Source organism: Xiphophorus hellerii, chromosome 1 (assembly GCF_003331165.1).
Source record: "Xiphophorus hellerii strain 12219 chromosome 1, Xiphophorus_hellerii-4.1, whole genome shotgun sequence".
Taxonomy (NCBI): domain Eukaryota; kingdom Metazoa; phylum Chordata; class Actinopteri; order Cyprinodontiformes; family Poeciliidae; genus Xiphophorus; species Xiphophorus hellerii.
The window spans coordinates 1,793,645-1,811,598 of NC_045672.1; the positions used below are offsets into that span (position 1 = coordinate 1,793,645).

Here is a 17,954-nt window from a genome sequence, read left to right on the forward strand (position 1 = left end):
TTCCATATTTCCAGATAAAGATAAACAGGATGTGTTTAGTTATCTACAAGTTTGCTCTGTAGTATCCCTAATCAGGACATTTGGAGCCGACTCTGATAATTATGACAATAGGTCAAAGTGACCGGCCATTAAAAATGAATCTCTGTTGTATTTGCTGAATGAGAGACACCTGTCCAATAGGCATGTTCAAATGTGATCATGACTATCAGCACTTTGCCATGAGTTCTTATAACTCTGTAATTCTAATATTCTGGTACTGTTTTCTAAAATCCCTTCTCTTAAGGGCTAATGTTAGCACTTGAAGTTCATTCAATTTGTTTGCTAAAAATCTCATTCTACCCATTCAGAATAATGAAAGGAATGATTGAAATTTCCTCCTTCTCTGTGCTCCTCTTCTACATTCATGACACCTCCTTTTCAGTTTATTTGAGAATTCAAGATTTAGAGGTATTTGAAATTTTGTGATATTAAATGTGGTTCACACGGTACAATCTTAGAATTGTTGGCCGATTTTCAAAACCTGAGCCGATAAAAAATCCAAAGTATAATGGGTTTGATCGGTTTCTGTGTGGTGTCCAGCCTCACGGCAGGAGCAACATACACCCCACACCAACCAATTTGATTTCTAACGATAATACTGACAAGTGAGATGCTTCACTGGTGACCGAAAAAGAATCCACTTCTAAACCTCGGGAAACCGTGACAGGGAAGAAACAGCCATTTACGCATAAGCGTGTCAAGAAAACACCAGTAATATGGGAGAATGACAACAAACAGAAGGAAATTCTATCATTTGGAAATTGGGTGTATGAGCTAGGCCCAAAAGATTTCTCAAAAAAACATTTTACTGGCGACCGAAAAAGAATCCACCTCTAAAACACTGGAGGCTGTGCATCAACCTGAGAAGACAGAACCAATTCAGTGTAAGGATGTCAAGACCCCAGAAGAAAATTTCCAAGCAACATCAATTTGCATGAGTGCAGAATCTTCCACTGAAGTTGTTGAAAAGCGTGATAGTTCTGTGCCAGGAAAACAAGATGATGAGGCAGCTTTCTTAGAAAAAGGAACTTGTACCATGGAAGGTGCGATCTCTGCTCCACAACTGGTCACTGAGAATGAATCCATCTCCAAAACACAGGAGACAGTGGGTCAACCAGGGAACAAATGACCATTTAAGAATAAGGATGTAAAGATATTATGGAAAACTTTCCCTGAGCCAGGTGCTTCGGTGGATCTGACATTTTTCATGGACAATTTGGAAAACAATGGAAGTTCTCTGCCAGAAAAACTAGGTGATCAGGCAGCTTGGTGTAAGTACACAAAAAAGATTTTGGAAAACATTTCCTGAGGCAGAACCTAGATTAGATCTACATTTTTCTGTTGAAGATATTGAAATGAAAGATGTTTTAATCAAAGCTAAAGAAGGTGAGCAGGTAGCTCCCTTAGAAAAGGAGAGCTTTTCCAAGGACACTATGACCTTGTCACCACAGCTGGTCACTGAAGAAGAGTCAGTCCCTGAAACCCTGAAGACAGTGAATCTGTGAAACTGAAAAAATATTTTAAAAATCAGCTGATTTTTGACTCCAGTTAACTTCTATTATAGCTTTTACTGTGAATTGGTGACTTTGTGTTTGCTGATATGGCGCCTCAGGTTCATCCAGCTTAGAATATGAAGCTGCCTTTGGTTGCTGTGGTTACAGTGTAATTATTCCAGTTTTGTGTCTTTTCTTGAGTGTCTTTTTCATTATGTAAAATATTCCCATCATTTTCCTCCAATAATCTTCAAAGATTCTGCAGCTAGATTACATGAAAAGTTCTCCTCTAATGCTCTAGATTATAATGTTTACATGTTTAATATTCATGTTTTAGTACTCTATAATAAAGCTGATATTGAGATATGCTCGCAGGTGAACAGGTGTATGTTTACCTTTCTATTTAAGCTGAAGCTGCTGCTGTTTTGGCCCAGATCCCAGCTGCTGGCCGGCCTTCCCACAGCGCAGGTCAAACTATGTTTTTCCTTCTATTCAGATAGAAAAGGTTAAATGAGAACATGGCTTCCAGAGCCGTGGGGTTCAAGCAGAACACCAAGGACAAGTCCTCTTTTTCTGCTTCCACACGTCAGAGTCGCCAGCTCCACACAATAAATTATTACTACATCATCACTTAGCAACTATTGCTACATCAAAAAAAAAAACAGAAAAAAGGTGGGAGTAGCAATCAGAGGAATAACAATGGCCTTACAGAAAAACGGTAGTTTGAGATTAAACCACTTGATGCATTTCTTATCCTAGTAGAAGTTAGAAGAGCAGCCGGGGATTTAATCTAAGGATTATGTCCTATTAGCAACTTATATTTAGAGTAGAAAGCTGAATATTTACTCTGTTAATAACTGAATCCAAATGATCTCATTTTATGTTCTGGAAAAAAAAAATCCCTTCCCAACTAAAATCTCAATCAAAATGTTTTGATCCATTTTTTTTTTTACAAACAGCAGAGGAAGAGGCATCAAAAAAACATGTGCTGATTTCAGCACTTCAGATGAAATGTAGTCCTCCAACTCTTCAAACTACGTTGTATGTGTTATTTATTTAGCTTTTGTATGTGTTATTTATTTAGTTCATGTTGTACATTCATGAACTTTGGCATCTGTCTCAGCTTTGCCTGATTTGACCTTGGTTTGACTTACTGGATTTCTACTCTGGGGCAGATTGTTTTGTCACCCTAAAAAAGTTTCACCCTTTTTCATAAATTTTATTTTATCACTGGCTTATTTTGTTTTATGGCATGTCTGCATTTTGATACGACACTGAGAGATAAAACGATTTCCCCACAGTTTACACAAACACAGATCTGGTAGATGATGATGATGATGATGATGATGAGGCCTGTCACAATAATCAATAAATCAATTAATAACACAATAAATTTAAATGAGTTCAATCATTTCCATTTGCATGATTTATTGTTTTTTTTCTTTTCTCTTTTTCTTCCATAAAGTGGATGATAAAAGTCTTCAGTTTGGTGTTTTGGACTCAACCAGCACAATTTGGTTCACAGAGACTTTACAAATCATTTTGTTTGTTCTTTTGTTAATTTAGTTTGGATATTTAAATTTCACATTCACATTCTATTTAACATTCACAGTGTTAAATAGAAGGTGATCTTGCATTATTATGCCATGACCATCATATAAGTTTAAAATGCTCTCAAAACAACAGTATTATCGTTTATCACAATAACTTCTGGGACAATTTATCATCCAGCTAAATTAGTTATCATGAGTCCTGACTTCACAGATTAAGAACAGTTTTTATTAAATGAATATAAAACCTTTGAAATGTCATTAGAGAAATCTTAAATCTGAAGATGTGGTCTGAAATGTGACCCCTCAAGGCTCCCACAGTGACCTCCGCCCCAATCAGCTTCCTGTTCTTGTGGGTGTCACACCTTTAATTTCTGTCCAAATTTGCGGATCATCTCCAGAAGAATAATTAGTGAGTAACGAGTCTCTCAGATGGCTTCGTAACAAGCTTCATGCTCTGATAATGAGCTTGAACAGATCAGCGGTAAACAGCTGCCGTCAGCCACACACAACCTGCCGGAAGCTTTGAGCCAAGCAAAAGATAAAACCGGCCTGAGTCAGCACAATCCACAGGACTGTTTGGTCTCCATGGAAAAATTTTTTTAAGACTTGCTAATGAGAAATCAGAAATGAATGCAGAGTAGAAAGAGGCAGTTGGAATTCACAATGTCTGCTGCTTGGAATAAGGAAAACAAGTTAGTTAGCAGGTCGGATTCTTTTCATAACGCTGTGAAAAACATTGTTTTCCCATTCAGCAGCATGATAAAGTTCTGCCCCTCCCCTACCTGCTGCTAAGCTCAGCCACTGAGCTGGCAGAAATAAAACTGCTATCCATTCAGGTGATCAGTGTTTTCACCTCCTGGATTAAAATATGAAGAAACAACTTTGGACATATTTGGTGTCCAAACTCATTAAAATTAGAGATATTTAGAAAACTGCACTCTAACCTAGAACTGGGTGATAAATTGATTTTATCGATTAATCACGTTTGGTTTTTGAGGATTTAATTTTTGGAATATCTGGATTTTGAGAAATGAATGAGGAATGTTAGGCATCTTGTGAAGTTATACTTTAGTATAAAGTTTACAGATAAGGAAAAACTTTTCCACATATCAAATTATTATCAGTAGCTGACTATGAAACGATAAAGAAAAAGAACCTCATGTCAGATTGAGATAACTATCAAATCTTTTTTCTCATTAAAACCACTTTTTTATTGTGACTTTAAGATTTTGTTCTGGTACAACTGTGTCTTTATTCTGCCTATATTATGACAATAATCTCGTAATTAAACCAAAATTCTTGTAGTCTGGTAGTAGAAATCCTCAGTCGTACAACTCACAGGAGGGATGATTGAAATTTTTGAATATATTTTCTGTCCCTTGTAATTTATTATTTTTTAATTTTAGAAAAAAAAGTGGAAGAGAAAAAAAATTGGAAATCAGACCCGGAATGAAAAACACTAAGTTAATCTACCCTGATAGAGCCGCAGTAGGAATAACTGCCTTTTCTTTGTTTTTAAATAACTGCAGTTTGGTGATATCTTTTTGTGTTAAGTTTGAATTGTTCTACAACATTGTCACACCATAAAACTGTGGTCCTTCCCTTTGGGGTACAATACACTGAGAATGTAATATTAGAAAAATGCCTAGAGTGCCAAATCCTCCTTTTATCTCCAACATTCATGTAGAACATGCAGCGCTCCGGCATGCAGCAGCCATTTGAAGAGGACTCATCGTTGTGAGGTGTCTGATGGTTTTTAGGATGAAAACGGCTCGCAGGGTGTGAGTGGTCAGTGTAGCAGGAGCCGAGCTAACTAGGCAGAAAACAGAGATGGATGACATGCAGGTTTAAACAGCCGTGTGTGAATGCCTCCGTGTTTATGAGCCGCCTGCTGCAGTTCCTGTCACATCCTGAACCGCTCACTGATTCAGCAGAGTTTCTAACTAACCAGCAGGAATGTGAAACTACGATTTCTGATGCGGAGCAGAGCGTTTTGTAAAGCGAGGAGCCTCAACAGAGATTTTTCTTCAAACTATAACATTTATGTGTTTCCTCAGAGGGATAAAGAACAATGTGTTCATCTCCCATAGCAACAAGTGCTGGTCGTCAGGTAAAGTCATCCAAGATCCCGAAACAAAATAAAATAAAAAAAAGGAGCGCAAAACCTTGTAGGTCTATTTTTTAACTTACATTTGTTCCTATTTTTCCCTAATATCAATAACATTAAAAGTAACTGGTGTGTGGATCCCAAAGGACAAAAAACAAGATTGGATAATTTTGGCTGATTATAAAAACAAAAAGTCAAACAAATGGGAAAAGCATTATTATTATTATTATTATTATTATTATTATTATTATTATTATTATTATTATTATTATGCAGCTAGTTCAGAACGTTGAGGGATGTTCTGACCCAATCATAGTGATCGGTTCTTTAAATGATCGATATCTATGATTAACTTCCAACAGCTGTTGTTATTTTGTCTCTGAGTTGATGTTGACCTACCTGAGCCATGAACCTACTATTTAATATTATTTTGAGGATCTAATGAATCTGATTTATTCCAACCAATCAAGTATTTAAAATCACAGCGTTGGTGTTGTTGTCATGCGACCTGAGCTGTGCTCAAATTTTCCCTGCTGTCTATCTAAAGCTGAGCAGAGTGAAGCTGACATTTTTATAATGTTCAAAGAAGTGTAAAATGTAAGTTTGCTGGGGTTTCCCTGGTGGGAGGAGCTACAGCTGCCCACCAACAGCACAAAATGTGTTCAAAATATTAAAAGTTGACAGGAAATTTAAAATATGAATAATTATGTGTTAATGGAAGATATTGTTGACAGCACTTAAACACCAGTTGTAGTCTTAAAAAGTGGTGAAGTATTATGATTTGCTGGTTGTGACTGATCCTCTAGGGGAAACCAGCCAGTTTACCAAGCAGAACAAGTTTAAATCTGCAAGCTCCACACACAGGAAACACTGAAATATCTAACAAGCCAAATGATCAAGTCATTTCAAATCCATAAGTACACAGGCTAACGTTAGCCTAGCACTTTGACAAAATACATGGAAACAATGCAAGGAGAAGGAAGATGTGAGTTTGTTGAAGCGTGTGGCTTCATGTGTCTGTAGAAACAAACCTGAGCACATCTTACCTGACAGGTTGTCAGGACATTACAACAGATTCTGAACCAACAGCAGCACCGAGGCAGAAACACTGGTTAGGGAAAAATATCTGTCTTTGTCAAGAAAAATATCCAGAATATCATGGGCAGAGAGCCAAGTTTATTCTTATAGTAATCCAGATTTAAACACCCAGAATGTTTCATGTTTTCTGTGCTGTGGTTACCATACAGTCAGCGAACCTACAGACCAGAGCAGATTAATATCCTATCACAGTGAATATCTTCCACATTGGCAGTAGACCTGACACAATAACACATTTTGCTGGATGATAAATTATCCCAGGAATTATTGTGATAAATAATAATATTGCTGTTTTGAGACCATTTTCACAAATGGCATATTAATGCAAGAACACATTCTCAAAAAACAATATACCTTAAATTATAATGAATATTAAACACTATAACTAGAAGACATTTTAAATATCCAAAATAAATAAACAAAACAACAGAAAGAACAAATAAAATTAAGCATAAGGTCTCTATAAACAAAATTGCTCTCCAAAAAAATAAAAAACAAAAAAGAAAAAACAGATGTAGTTGAGACCAAATCAGCAGAATGAAAACTTTTATCATCCATTGTTTGGTAGAGAGAGAAAAAAAGAGAAAACGATAAATAATGCAAATGGAAATTGAACTCGTTTTAATTTATCATGCAATTAATTGATTAATTGAGATTGGCCTAACTGTACAAAACCACAGTTTACTTTGTCGACTTTTCTATAGTCATAAAAAAAAGAAGCAGATCGAACAAAGGCTTATGAGCTTGTTCGATCTGCTCTTTTGTTCATTTTTATTTTTTTAATACCAATTTTAAAAAATAAATACAAAAGAAAGCCATTTAACTAATTTGTTTCCTAGTTTTTGAAATATTTCAGTAAAATATTAGGTAATGATTTATTGTAACTGTGGTCCTTTCTGTCCGTCTTTACTGTAATTCAGGGCCACTCACCACAATCTGCTCTGGTGATCCAGCAGATGGAAGCTGAAGTTGATCCTCAGCTCAGCTTATCAAAACAATCCACCACAAGTTCACACACACTGACAGAATTCTTCCTTTTGGTGCAATGGGCTTTTTGTCGGCTCAGTGCAATTCATTATTGGCAGGAAATTAACAAAGACGTCAGCCAGGTTGCTCGTTCCCTAGGTGACGAATGTTAAAATATTTGATTAAAATGTCATTAAAATACATTGACACGTTGTTGCTGCCTGGCCTGTTCTGATTAAACATGCACACTGCTCTCCTCTCTGCTGCATGTTGACTTGGTTCTTGCTTTCTTTGTCTCAGCTGCTCTATACTCAGCAGTTTCATCTTTCCACCAGCTTCTCCCTGAAGCCTTCATTTTCCTGCTTCCACTTTTACAGTGGACAAAAACACAACAATTAAAACCGGTTGTGGAGTGATCAGTCACCGCGATGAGACGCAGCTCACCCCAGAGACAAAAACGATCAATAGAGTCGTCTCCAAGGTGAATCTATAGACGCCTGGAGAAAGTCACTGTACCGAGGAACAGCATGTTTCAGGAGCCGGCACAGAATGCTAAGCAGCAACGCAATCCTTTTCCTTTTTGTGGGTCAGAAAAGAAAATGTGTTCATACTGCGAAGCAAAGCAGAGTCCTCTTTTGGTTTTTAGCGTGCTATGCAGCGCTGCTTCAAAGAATAAAAGGAAAACAGCAAAGAGAGTGGCGGCAAAATGAAAAGCTGGTCCTGCAGGAAGCACAACATGGGGCATCGCTCTTCTCCCTCTTCAAAAAGCTGCCGCCTCCACCAGCTGATCCTCCTGGGTCACACAGCGGGAAAGAGAAGCTGGGAAAGAGACTGCAGATATCAGCTCCCTGTATCTAATCTTGCCAGCCTCTCTAAAGGACCCAGGAGTATCTGCCGCAGCGCAGACACAACGGGCCGATAGGAGCTGACAGCTGCATCAGATAAAACTGGCCTCAGGTTTAAAGTGAAGGTAGGAGTCCCCTGGTGGGCCCCACGTACGGACGAAACAGAAACACTTCCATGTTTTAATTGGAATACAACATTTAAAAGGTTTTATTGGCTCTAGTGGTCTTTATTTGATAGTGAATTGACAGGAAAGTGAAACAACAACATATGAGAGAAGGGGGAAGACAAGGGGCAAAGGTCAACAGGCCGGGAATCAAACCTGTGACAACCACGTCGCAGGCCTCCTTATTCGGGTTGTGCTTAAGCCCTGCGCCACCACAGCATGACCAGAATGCAACATTTTAATTAACAAAAAGTGCAAAACTTGTACTAAACTACAGATTGCATTCGGTTTGTTCCAGTGCCTGGACATTCCGGCGTCTTTTCCACGCTGTAAGTTACAACAGGAAATCACTTCCTGCCTGTTGGCCTCCAGACAGCTGGTTCAGCAAACATGTGCTAATCTTCAACAAGCAGACAAACACAGGCAAACATATGACAAGATTAAATAATGAACAAAGGAAGAGTAAATTCAGGAGTTTAAATTGGGCAAATTACAGAGCGAGAAGCTGCCAGGAGAAAATGAAAGAGAAGATAGAATGCATTTACAAAGACAAATTAAAGTTTTATCCTTTTTTTGTTCCCTGAAGAGCAGCTTCATCAGCCATGCTTCAGTGCTGAGCTTTTCTGACTGCTTTGATGTTTCTGCAACATTAATGTTGCTGAAGTTTAGTTTTCCAACAGAGTGCAGTGCAGCAACTCAGTCATTAATTATTCTGGCGATTAATCAATTAATTGGATGAAATAATCGGTTTTACACCACTTAAGCCTTTTTCATGCAATGTTAGAAATACAGTAAATAATGCACGTAAATAATTCAAGTTTATTTTAAATAAGAAAATAAACATTTTATTACTTAACATGCAACTTTCCTTTAGTGAACACTTGATCATTTGCAGCAAAGGATGCAACTAAAAAACACAAACGTGTAAAATCAACCTGTGGAAAGTTCAGCTCTTTCTGTCATACTTCACACTGATAGAGTATGGTCAATCTGTCCATTCATTTTGGATAAACAAATTAATAACTGGACTCATATTAGGCAGAACCTCCTGCCTAATATGAGATTATTTCTTCATGTAGAATTTGAACCAGGTGAAGATAAATCTTTGCCACCTGAGGAGTTTTGGGTAAAACATATTTACAGACAAATAAGTCTTTTTCTTTATCTTAAATGTAAATATGTATATATTTGGCTTAATGAGTGTTGTTCTTTCTTCAAATGTTTTTTTTCTCTTTTTGACTGTTGCTGAGTTGACGATTATTTCAGTAAACAATTAATTAGAATTATTCTGATTAATCGTTTCAATCCCGGTACGTTTTCGGTTTCATTTGCTCACATATTTGCACTAGAGGAAAAGTCCAGCAGAGGTCGCTGTAACTGTCAGTACTTCTTAAGAAGCATAGATGCTGGGCGTCCAGAACCTCCAACCTTTCCCGTCCTGACGTGGGCGACCCGAGTTGACTGACCCGATCCTCTTAAAGTTACAGCAGAGAATGTCAGGAGCCTGCAGAGCTGCTTATCCGGTTCTACAGAGCCTTCGTCGAGACCGCTGCCCGCACATCCATCAAAGTCTGGTTAGAAAAAGCTAGAACAGACAGCTGAGCGGTGCCAGGCTGGCAGAACGCCGGCGTGTTTCTGTATGCAGGACCGAACAGCAGCTCCAACCTGCTGGACTGAGGAAGACGAAACCACCTGTAGATTCGTCGCACTGGCGACCATTTGAAGCAAAAATATAACTGTGTATTATTGCATATGAATAAAATAAAATATATTCCAGCACAGATATAACCAGACAAAACGAGAAGAGTCCTACTCATGCTGCGCACTGTTTTATTTTTATGTATTATTAATAAAGGACTTTACAAAAGTACCACATTTGTTCTTTTTTTACACTACAGCCACAAACATTTCTGTATTTTATTGGGATTTACTGCCAATAAAATAATGCACCAACAGAAAATGGTGCATAAAAGTTAACAGGTAGAAAATAGACAAAACCTGAATAAATATAATTAGAGCTGTAAGTTTTTCAGGATTTGTCCAATATAGTTTTATATGTCTAAGATTGAAATTTTACCAAAACATCTTTTCAAAAAAGACCAAACTCCATCAGATTGGAAGAATAGTGATTTTCAAGCGTTTTTACGGCTTCCTCAGTGGATGTAGACGTTGACTAGACCATTCAAAAACCATTCACATTGCACAAAACCCATTCAAATCAGGTACCTCGATTGTTAAAATACCTTGAGGAAAATTTATCTGCCCCGTAGCTTCGTTAAATTAGGTTTTATTATTTAGCACACCGAGTTCCGGCCGTATCATTATTTGTAGTGGGCAGCGCTCTCACTTCCACCTATGCATTGTTGCTAAGTGCTGGCAGCATAACGTCAAATTTTCTGGGTCTTTGTTGTTTGGTCGACTAATAAGCATTGTTAAATTGACTGGAGCAATGCTTGGAGTATGGCAGCCTTTCTCCTCCCGGAGCTGCATGTTGACCACTTGAGAGACACAATTGCACTACACACTTTTCAGAGTTAGTTTTAGTTGTGAGAAAACATAAAAGCTATGTATGCTTTTAGAGCTCCTGTTCATTATTTTAGGATTCAATTATGCTATCGATCATTCTGATGATTAATGGATTAATCAGATAGAGAAATTGGCACATTCTGCAGATGTTTCATGTAACTTAAACCTTTTGTACAATATTAGAAATGCAATAAAAAATACATGTAAACAAATTATTCAATTCCTTTTTTGAAATAACTTTAAAAAAAAACATTTTACGCTTGATCATCTGTAGCAAAGGATAATAGAAATACAGAGGCGAGAGTTAATCTGTTTACTTCTTGTTTTAACTAAAATGTTAAATCAGGTTCTTGAAAGGAGTTTTTAACCAGGTGAAGTTAAAACTTTTGTCATTTTAGTATTTCTGGGAAGAAAATGTTTACAGACAAAGGTTTTTTATTTTAAATGCAAAATGTATTTATATATAATTACTGCTCTATGTTCTTCAGTAAATTGACTTTTTTGATACTACAGTATATAAATATCTAGCTGATAGTTATTTCAATAATCGATTTATCGCGATTAATCGTTTGAACCCAAATACATTTGACACAGCTCCTCACTTAAGCACTATTTTTTGTCGTTCAGTTGCCTCAGAGGATCGTATGGAAGCTCTTTAGAGCTGCATGGATTCCCGGCATCTATTCATGTAAACATTTAGAATCGATCTGGAGGAAAAGAGAAACTTCTTTTGACACACAAAATGACAGATGCTCTGCTCAGTGTGACCAAAGGCACTTTTTTCCCACCTTACACAGAGCTGCAGCCAAATGCCCCCTATTTTGGCTGCACTGTTAGAATCCAAAGCTTGGGAGTCTTTGTGTTCGACACTGAAGGCATAAAGGCAGCAACAGGGAGAAGAGGGGGTGGAGATGGAGGGTGGAGGTAGACAGCTGGACAGCTGGAACCGAGCCTCAGAGTCTGGCAGGGAATGGAGATTCTCTTCCGCTCACATCACACCTCCTCCTATTCCTCTCCTCCTCATCCCTCTCTTCCCCGCAGGTTGCTGTTGTGCGAGCGAGGCTCTCATGGGGCCCGCTGACAGCATGGATAAATGAGCGAACCAGCTTATAGGAAGCACAAACACACACTCACACACATCCCCACACACCTGTCCGCACAATCTTAACCCAAAACCAAATATATATTCCTGTACACACTTATCCTCAGCCTACAGTCTGAGGAGCTTTTATTGCTCACACACACATGCACGCGCACCCCCGCACGCATCCACACACACACACACACCCTGAGATATAAACCCACAGGAGGTTTGTCCATGGGGCTCCTCACTCCCCGTTTCTTCTCTGCTTCTATTAAGGCTGACGTTGATGAATGACAGAGATTACGGGACAGACTGCCGCTTAGCCTCATCACAGAATGAATGTAATCAAACACAGAGACATGAGCAGCATTCAGGGGACAAGATGGAGGCATGAGATCTACCAGCTCCTCTTAGGAGAAGTAGGTATCAAGATACGTTTACGTCATTTTGCTGAACTTGCTCGGTGGCTTTTAAAAGTCTTTTAAAAGTTATGTTAAAATAACTTTTGGAGCTTTACTTTACGTTAAAATGTTATTTCCTCATCAAAAACACACCTAGAGTTTTGCTTTGATCCTTTCATTGTGTTTGATAAATCCTTCAATCTCCATGGCAACCATTGAGCTGTGGAAAATGTTTGGGTGGATCTAGCCCCACCTTTGAAGCGCAGTTTCTCCTCTGAGCTGCAGTTTCCAGGCTTCCAGCAGCTCCTCCCCCTGCCACGCCCACCAATCGGCTCCTTCAGACTAGCGAGGATAAATTAGTTAATGAGTTTATAGGAGCTCAGTGAAACGCTGGTAAAATTGTTGTTGAAGGGTTAATAGAGGATGACTGGGATGACTTCCTGAATTAAAGAGTTTCAGAAAGACCAGGCGTTTCTTAAAGAGACAGAGGTCCAATTTCAAGGTTTTAAATCACAAAGTCAAATTTCTTTTAAGTCATATTTGATATAATATTGTTATAACACTTAAAGGTAACATAGTTACATGATTATGCTATAAAATGATTCTATGTACCTGGAAAACACCTGACACTGCCCTTTTTAAGCATTAAATATGCAAATTACTGTTTGAAATGAACCACAAATCTGGAACAAACTTAGAAAACTGCAAAGATGCTGAAACACTGAGATCCTTTAAATCAAAACCCCAAAGGGGTGTTTGATTTAAACATCCCTTTGTTTAAATCAAAACAAAGAGTTGTCTTTGTTGAGCAGTAAGTGGAATATTGATGAACATATTGGTTTATATTGATGTGCATTTTTTTGATGATTTTGATAATGACATTTGACAAAATGTTTATTGGTTGTTTCATAATTGATTGCTGGTTATGTTTTTATGGTGTAGTTTGGACTGCCTTGCTACTGACGTATATAATCCAGATAAACTGTCTGCAGCAACTAAGTCCTTCACTAACTTCACTGTTTAGCAACAATAACTTCTTCACTGGTTTGTTTGGACCTGCAATAATCAGCAGCTTTGCTAGTAATTAATCACGCCTGATTGCTCTACTGTTGCCTTGAATACGATGAAAATGATTTACCCATCTTCTCTGTGACAAACTGTGGATTAGGAAGATTATTATAAAACAATACAATCTAACTCAGAGAATTTGTTTGTGAGAGTTATTTATTTTATTATCTAACAGGTGATAAAATAAGCGGGACGTAGCTCCCAGTGGTAATATTGGTTTTTCTCAGGGAAACAAAGTCTCCAGAAGACGGACCAAAAATGTAAAAGTGTCGTGTTCTGTGTTTTCTGTGTGTTAATTTCGAGTTTTCGGTGTCTCTGAGTCTCCGTGTTGTCCTGTCTTCCCCTTGATTGCTCCCAGGTGTTTCTCGTTCCCTGATTGCCTCCTGTGTATTTAGTCTCACCTGTGTGTCTGTTCTTTGTCGGGTCCTCGTCTAATGTGCGTTCTGTCATTTGTGTCGTCCAGTCGTGTTAACGGTTGCTACCGGCGTCGAGCCCTGGCTTCCGCTCGGCCGTGCTGCCCGTTGCTGGACTGTGTTCATCATTATTAAAATTCATTATTCATCTTACCTGGGTCTACAGCGTCTGCCTCACCACCTCCCTCACCCGCAATTCGTGACAAAAAGATTTCAAGGAAATAAAAGTGGTTTAACAATTAAAAGAAAAATTCATTGCTTGGTAGATTCAGCACACGGATTTCTGACTCTCAAATCAATCGTAAAGATATAAATGTGTTTACAGAAAACTGACGGTCAGGGAAAAAGTTCTGCAGAAGTTTAAAGCATAGTTGTTATTAATCCATCTTTAAAAAGTTCTCTATGACATGTTCAATCATCCAAATATTAAAAAGGTCCGCAATGCAAAAACACAAAATCTTACCAAGTATTTTTAGTTCAAATTTCAGAGTAAATATCTTAGAAATACGACATAACTAACTGTAACTTTTCATGAATAAATGGTCTGTTTTAAGAAGTCAAGAACTTCTTAATGAATTAATAAATGATGAAGAAGTTCCAGTTCCACTGGCTGATTATGTCACTTATAAAATATTTTATAAGTAATAATCTGCCAATGGAACTAGCATCCAGTCTGACTGAGGCCTAGCTGAGTCTCAAGAAGTAAATTTTTATTCAATTTTAACTTTTACTCTGTACTCCATAGCATATGGGTTTGTGTTAAATTACTTACTACACTGCCTGGCCAAAAAAAAAGTCGCCACCAAAAAATGGTCACACTCTCTAATATTTTGTTGGACCGCCTTTAGCTTTGATTACAGTCCGCATTCGCTGTGGCATTGTTTCAATAAGCTTCTGCAGTGTCACAAGATTTATTTCCATCCAGTGTTGCATTAATCTTTCACCAAGATCTTGTATTGATGATGGGAGAGTCTGACCACTGCGCAAAGCCTTCTCCAGCACATTCCAAAGATTTTCAATGGGGTTAAGGTCTGGACTCTGTGGTGGCCAATCCATGTGTGAAAAAGATGTCTCATGCTCCCTGAACCACTCTTTCACAATGTGAGCCCGATGAATCCTGGCATTGTCATCTTGGAATAAGCCCGTTCCATTTGGGAAGACAAAATCCATTGATGGAATAACCTGGTCATTCAGTATATTCAGGTAGTCAGCTGACCTCATTCTTTGGGCACACAATGTTGCTGAACCTAGACCTGACCAACTGCAGCAACCCCAGATCATAGCACTGCCCCCACAGGCTTGTACAGTAGGCACTAGGCATGATGGGTGCATCACTTCACCTGCCTTTCTTCTTACCCTGATGCGCCCATCACTCTGGAACAGGGTAAATCTGGACTCATCAGACCACATGACCCTCTTCCGTTCCTCCAGAGTCCAATCTTTATGCTCCCTAGCAAACTGAAGCCTTTTTTTCTGGTTAGCCTTACTGATTAGAGGTTTTCTTACGGCTACACAGCTGTTCAATCCCAACCCCTTGAGTTCCCTTCGCATTGTGCGTGTGGAAATGCTTTTGCGTTCACAATTAAACATACTCCTGAGTTCTGCTGTTGTTTTTCTTCGATTTGATTTGACCAAAAGTTTAAGTAATCGCCGATCACCATCATTCAGGATTTTTTTCCGACCACATTTCTTACTGGAAGACGATGGTTCCCCACCATCCTTCCAGTTTTTAATGATGCGTTGGACAGTTCTTAACCCAATTCTAGTAGTTTCTGCAATCTCCTTAGATGTTTTCTCTGCTTGATGCATGCCAATGATTTGACCCTTCTTAAACAGACTAACGTCTTTTCCACGACCACAGGATGTGTCTTTTGCCACGGTTGTTTATGAAATGAGGAGTTACTCAGTGCATCAGCTGGGGTTAAATAACTTGTTGCCAGCTGAAAGATAATCGCCTATGCAGTACTTATCCAATAGGAGGCTTGTACCTATTTGCTTAGTTAAATACAGGTGGTGACTTTTTTTTTGGCCAGGCAGTGTATAATTCCAATAAAATACATAGAAGTTTGTGATTTTTATGTGACTTGTTGGGAGGTTCAGTTATTCTTCCACTGTGAATCTGAAACTGCTCTTACATTCACTTGTTCATAACTTGAACATGACTTGTTCATCTACTTTAAAGAAAAATAATCTTCTAGTGATTTTTAACATCCAAACAACATAAAACAAAACTACAGCCAAGATAAAACATTTAATAGATAATACCAGAGTGATGTACCTGCAGCTCATCCTTACCTCTATTTATATATGTGAAATTTATTTGGTGTAACATTCATGTAAACAAACGCACAGATAAATCTCACATCAAACTCTTAAGCTTTGATTAGGCCAGTTCTTTGTATCCTGTACAAAAAAAGCTCCAACACAATGTAAGACCAGAGAGTGGATTTTTACATTAAGCTCATTACAGCTGGAGAAAACAGATATTATGATTATTATGAGATCATTATGGTGAATATCAGCCCCTCACCGAATAAAATCCCAGCTACATTTAATTTTCTTCTACTGTTATAGTCTGTAAATGGCCTGGCACCTTTTTTTAATTTGCCCTGTAAATCTGTATGATTTTGAAAACAGTCCAAGAATAAACTACAGTTAAACAGTTGCTTATTATGTTACAATATTTATAGAAGCTAAGAACAAAAACAGTTTGTTGAGGTCATAAAGTATTAACAGTTCGGACAAAAAAAATCTCCAAACAGACTGAATCTGTTGTCAGGCTAAATGCCCTGATTATTACATCAACACAATGAAATATATTAACCTATAATTACATCACTAAAGTCTTGTAAAGTTTTTAGGAACCATGCGTCAACCCTGACTGGGCGATCTGCATAACCCTCATATACACAGTGTTCATCAGGTGAGGGCCTGCCTTCTCCAGCGTGATAGAGGAGAAATACTTTTCTGTCTCCCATCCGGGCCCCTCTAGGCCTAGGCCGGGGGCCACTGCCCTGCCAGCTCCCCCTGAAGCTCTGCCCCTGGTTCTTTGATAAAAAGTTTTAGTGTTGGGATGAGTCGGTTCTTCAGCCGTATTCAGGTAGATGTATTTCTCAGAACTGTAATGGAAACACTTTTTGGGATCACATGAGTCACATGATCATCAACCACACCGAAATGCACTGAAGGAGGAAGAGACATCTGCAGTCTGTACTTCACAGCAGTTTGTGTCAAACCCAAAAAGAGAGCAAAATGCTGAGTCCTTCCATCCGACACTGAAGACCCACAGCGGTCAACCTCCAAGTCGTACCTCCTGTTTAGTAGCTTTCCTCAGTTTAGCTGGCCTGTTTTTTAAAGGGTCCAACACAACATGCACAGTTGGAGCTCTCATATCAGGAGTGTGAAAATGCCTCCAGCACCAGGACTGGACTCCTGCCAGCGCTGTTCACTGCCCTGGACCAGATCCAACTACATGATGTTTGTTCTGGCCAACTGGTTTTGTCTGTGTGAACTGGAAGGTGGAGAAACCGACCTACATCTGAATCACACTAACATCTTGTCGGAGATTTGATTGTCAAGTAGTTCTGGTGAAGATAAAAAAAGAGAAACGTTCCCAGTGTTTTGTGTGTTATAGAAAAGTCAATGTGATGTGTTGAAGTAGGCGGACAGACAGAGGATTTGTGGCCGATGGCTGTGAACACGGAGGGTCCCCACCGTCTTTCAGCTTCACAGTTTATTACTGCGCCCTGATAGCAAAGCTAAGCATAAATAATACAGAGTGAAATGTTAGTATTTCAGAGCATTGATTTAAAATTAATATTTTGCTAAGTTTGCACAAACCATCCATTAATAATACAAATGTAACTTTCCCCACATTCCCAAAAGATATATTAGTGAAATATTACTATAACCTACTTTCCAGCACCTGTCCAAAATTTTAAATTAAATATCATTAATCAGATAGTTAAAAAAAAAAAAAAAAAAAAAATTTCATGAGAGGCAGATGCCTGCTTTGCTGCATCAGTGCTTTATCTTCCAAAATGTCTTGGCACATCGGTGACACTTCCAGCACATTAACATGTACAGAAAGAAAAACGGAGAGAAGAGGAAGAGAGAAAAGAGGAGGGTGTGAGAAGTGTGACACCCAACCCCAAAAAGACGAGGAGAAGACAAATAAAATAAACAAAGCGAGAGCGT

At 38.4% G+C, this 17,954-nt stretch overlaps 1 protein-coding gene across 2 annotated transcripts in view; it reads right to left on the reverse strand.

The window, feature by feature from the left end:
• Positions 1–17,954, reverse strand: part of vstm2la (V-set and transmembrane domain containing 2 like a) — a 51,092-nt gene that overhangs the window by 12,238 nt on the left and 20,900 nt on the right. The window contains exon 1 of one of the 2 annotated variants that reach the window (XM_032568523.1): positions 1,928–2,347. The exons of the other annotated variant lie outside the window; for it this stretch is intronic. The gene's annotated coding sequence lies outside the window, so the exon portion shown is untranslated. Of the gene's footprint in view, positions 1–1,927; positions 2,348–17,954 lie in introns of those variants that run through there. 2 annotated transcript variants of the gene reach the window in all.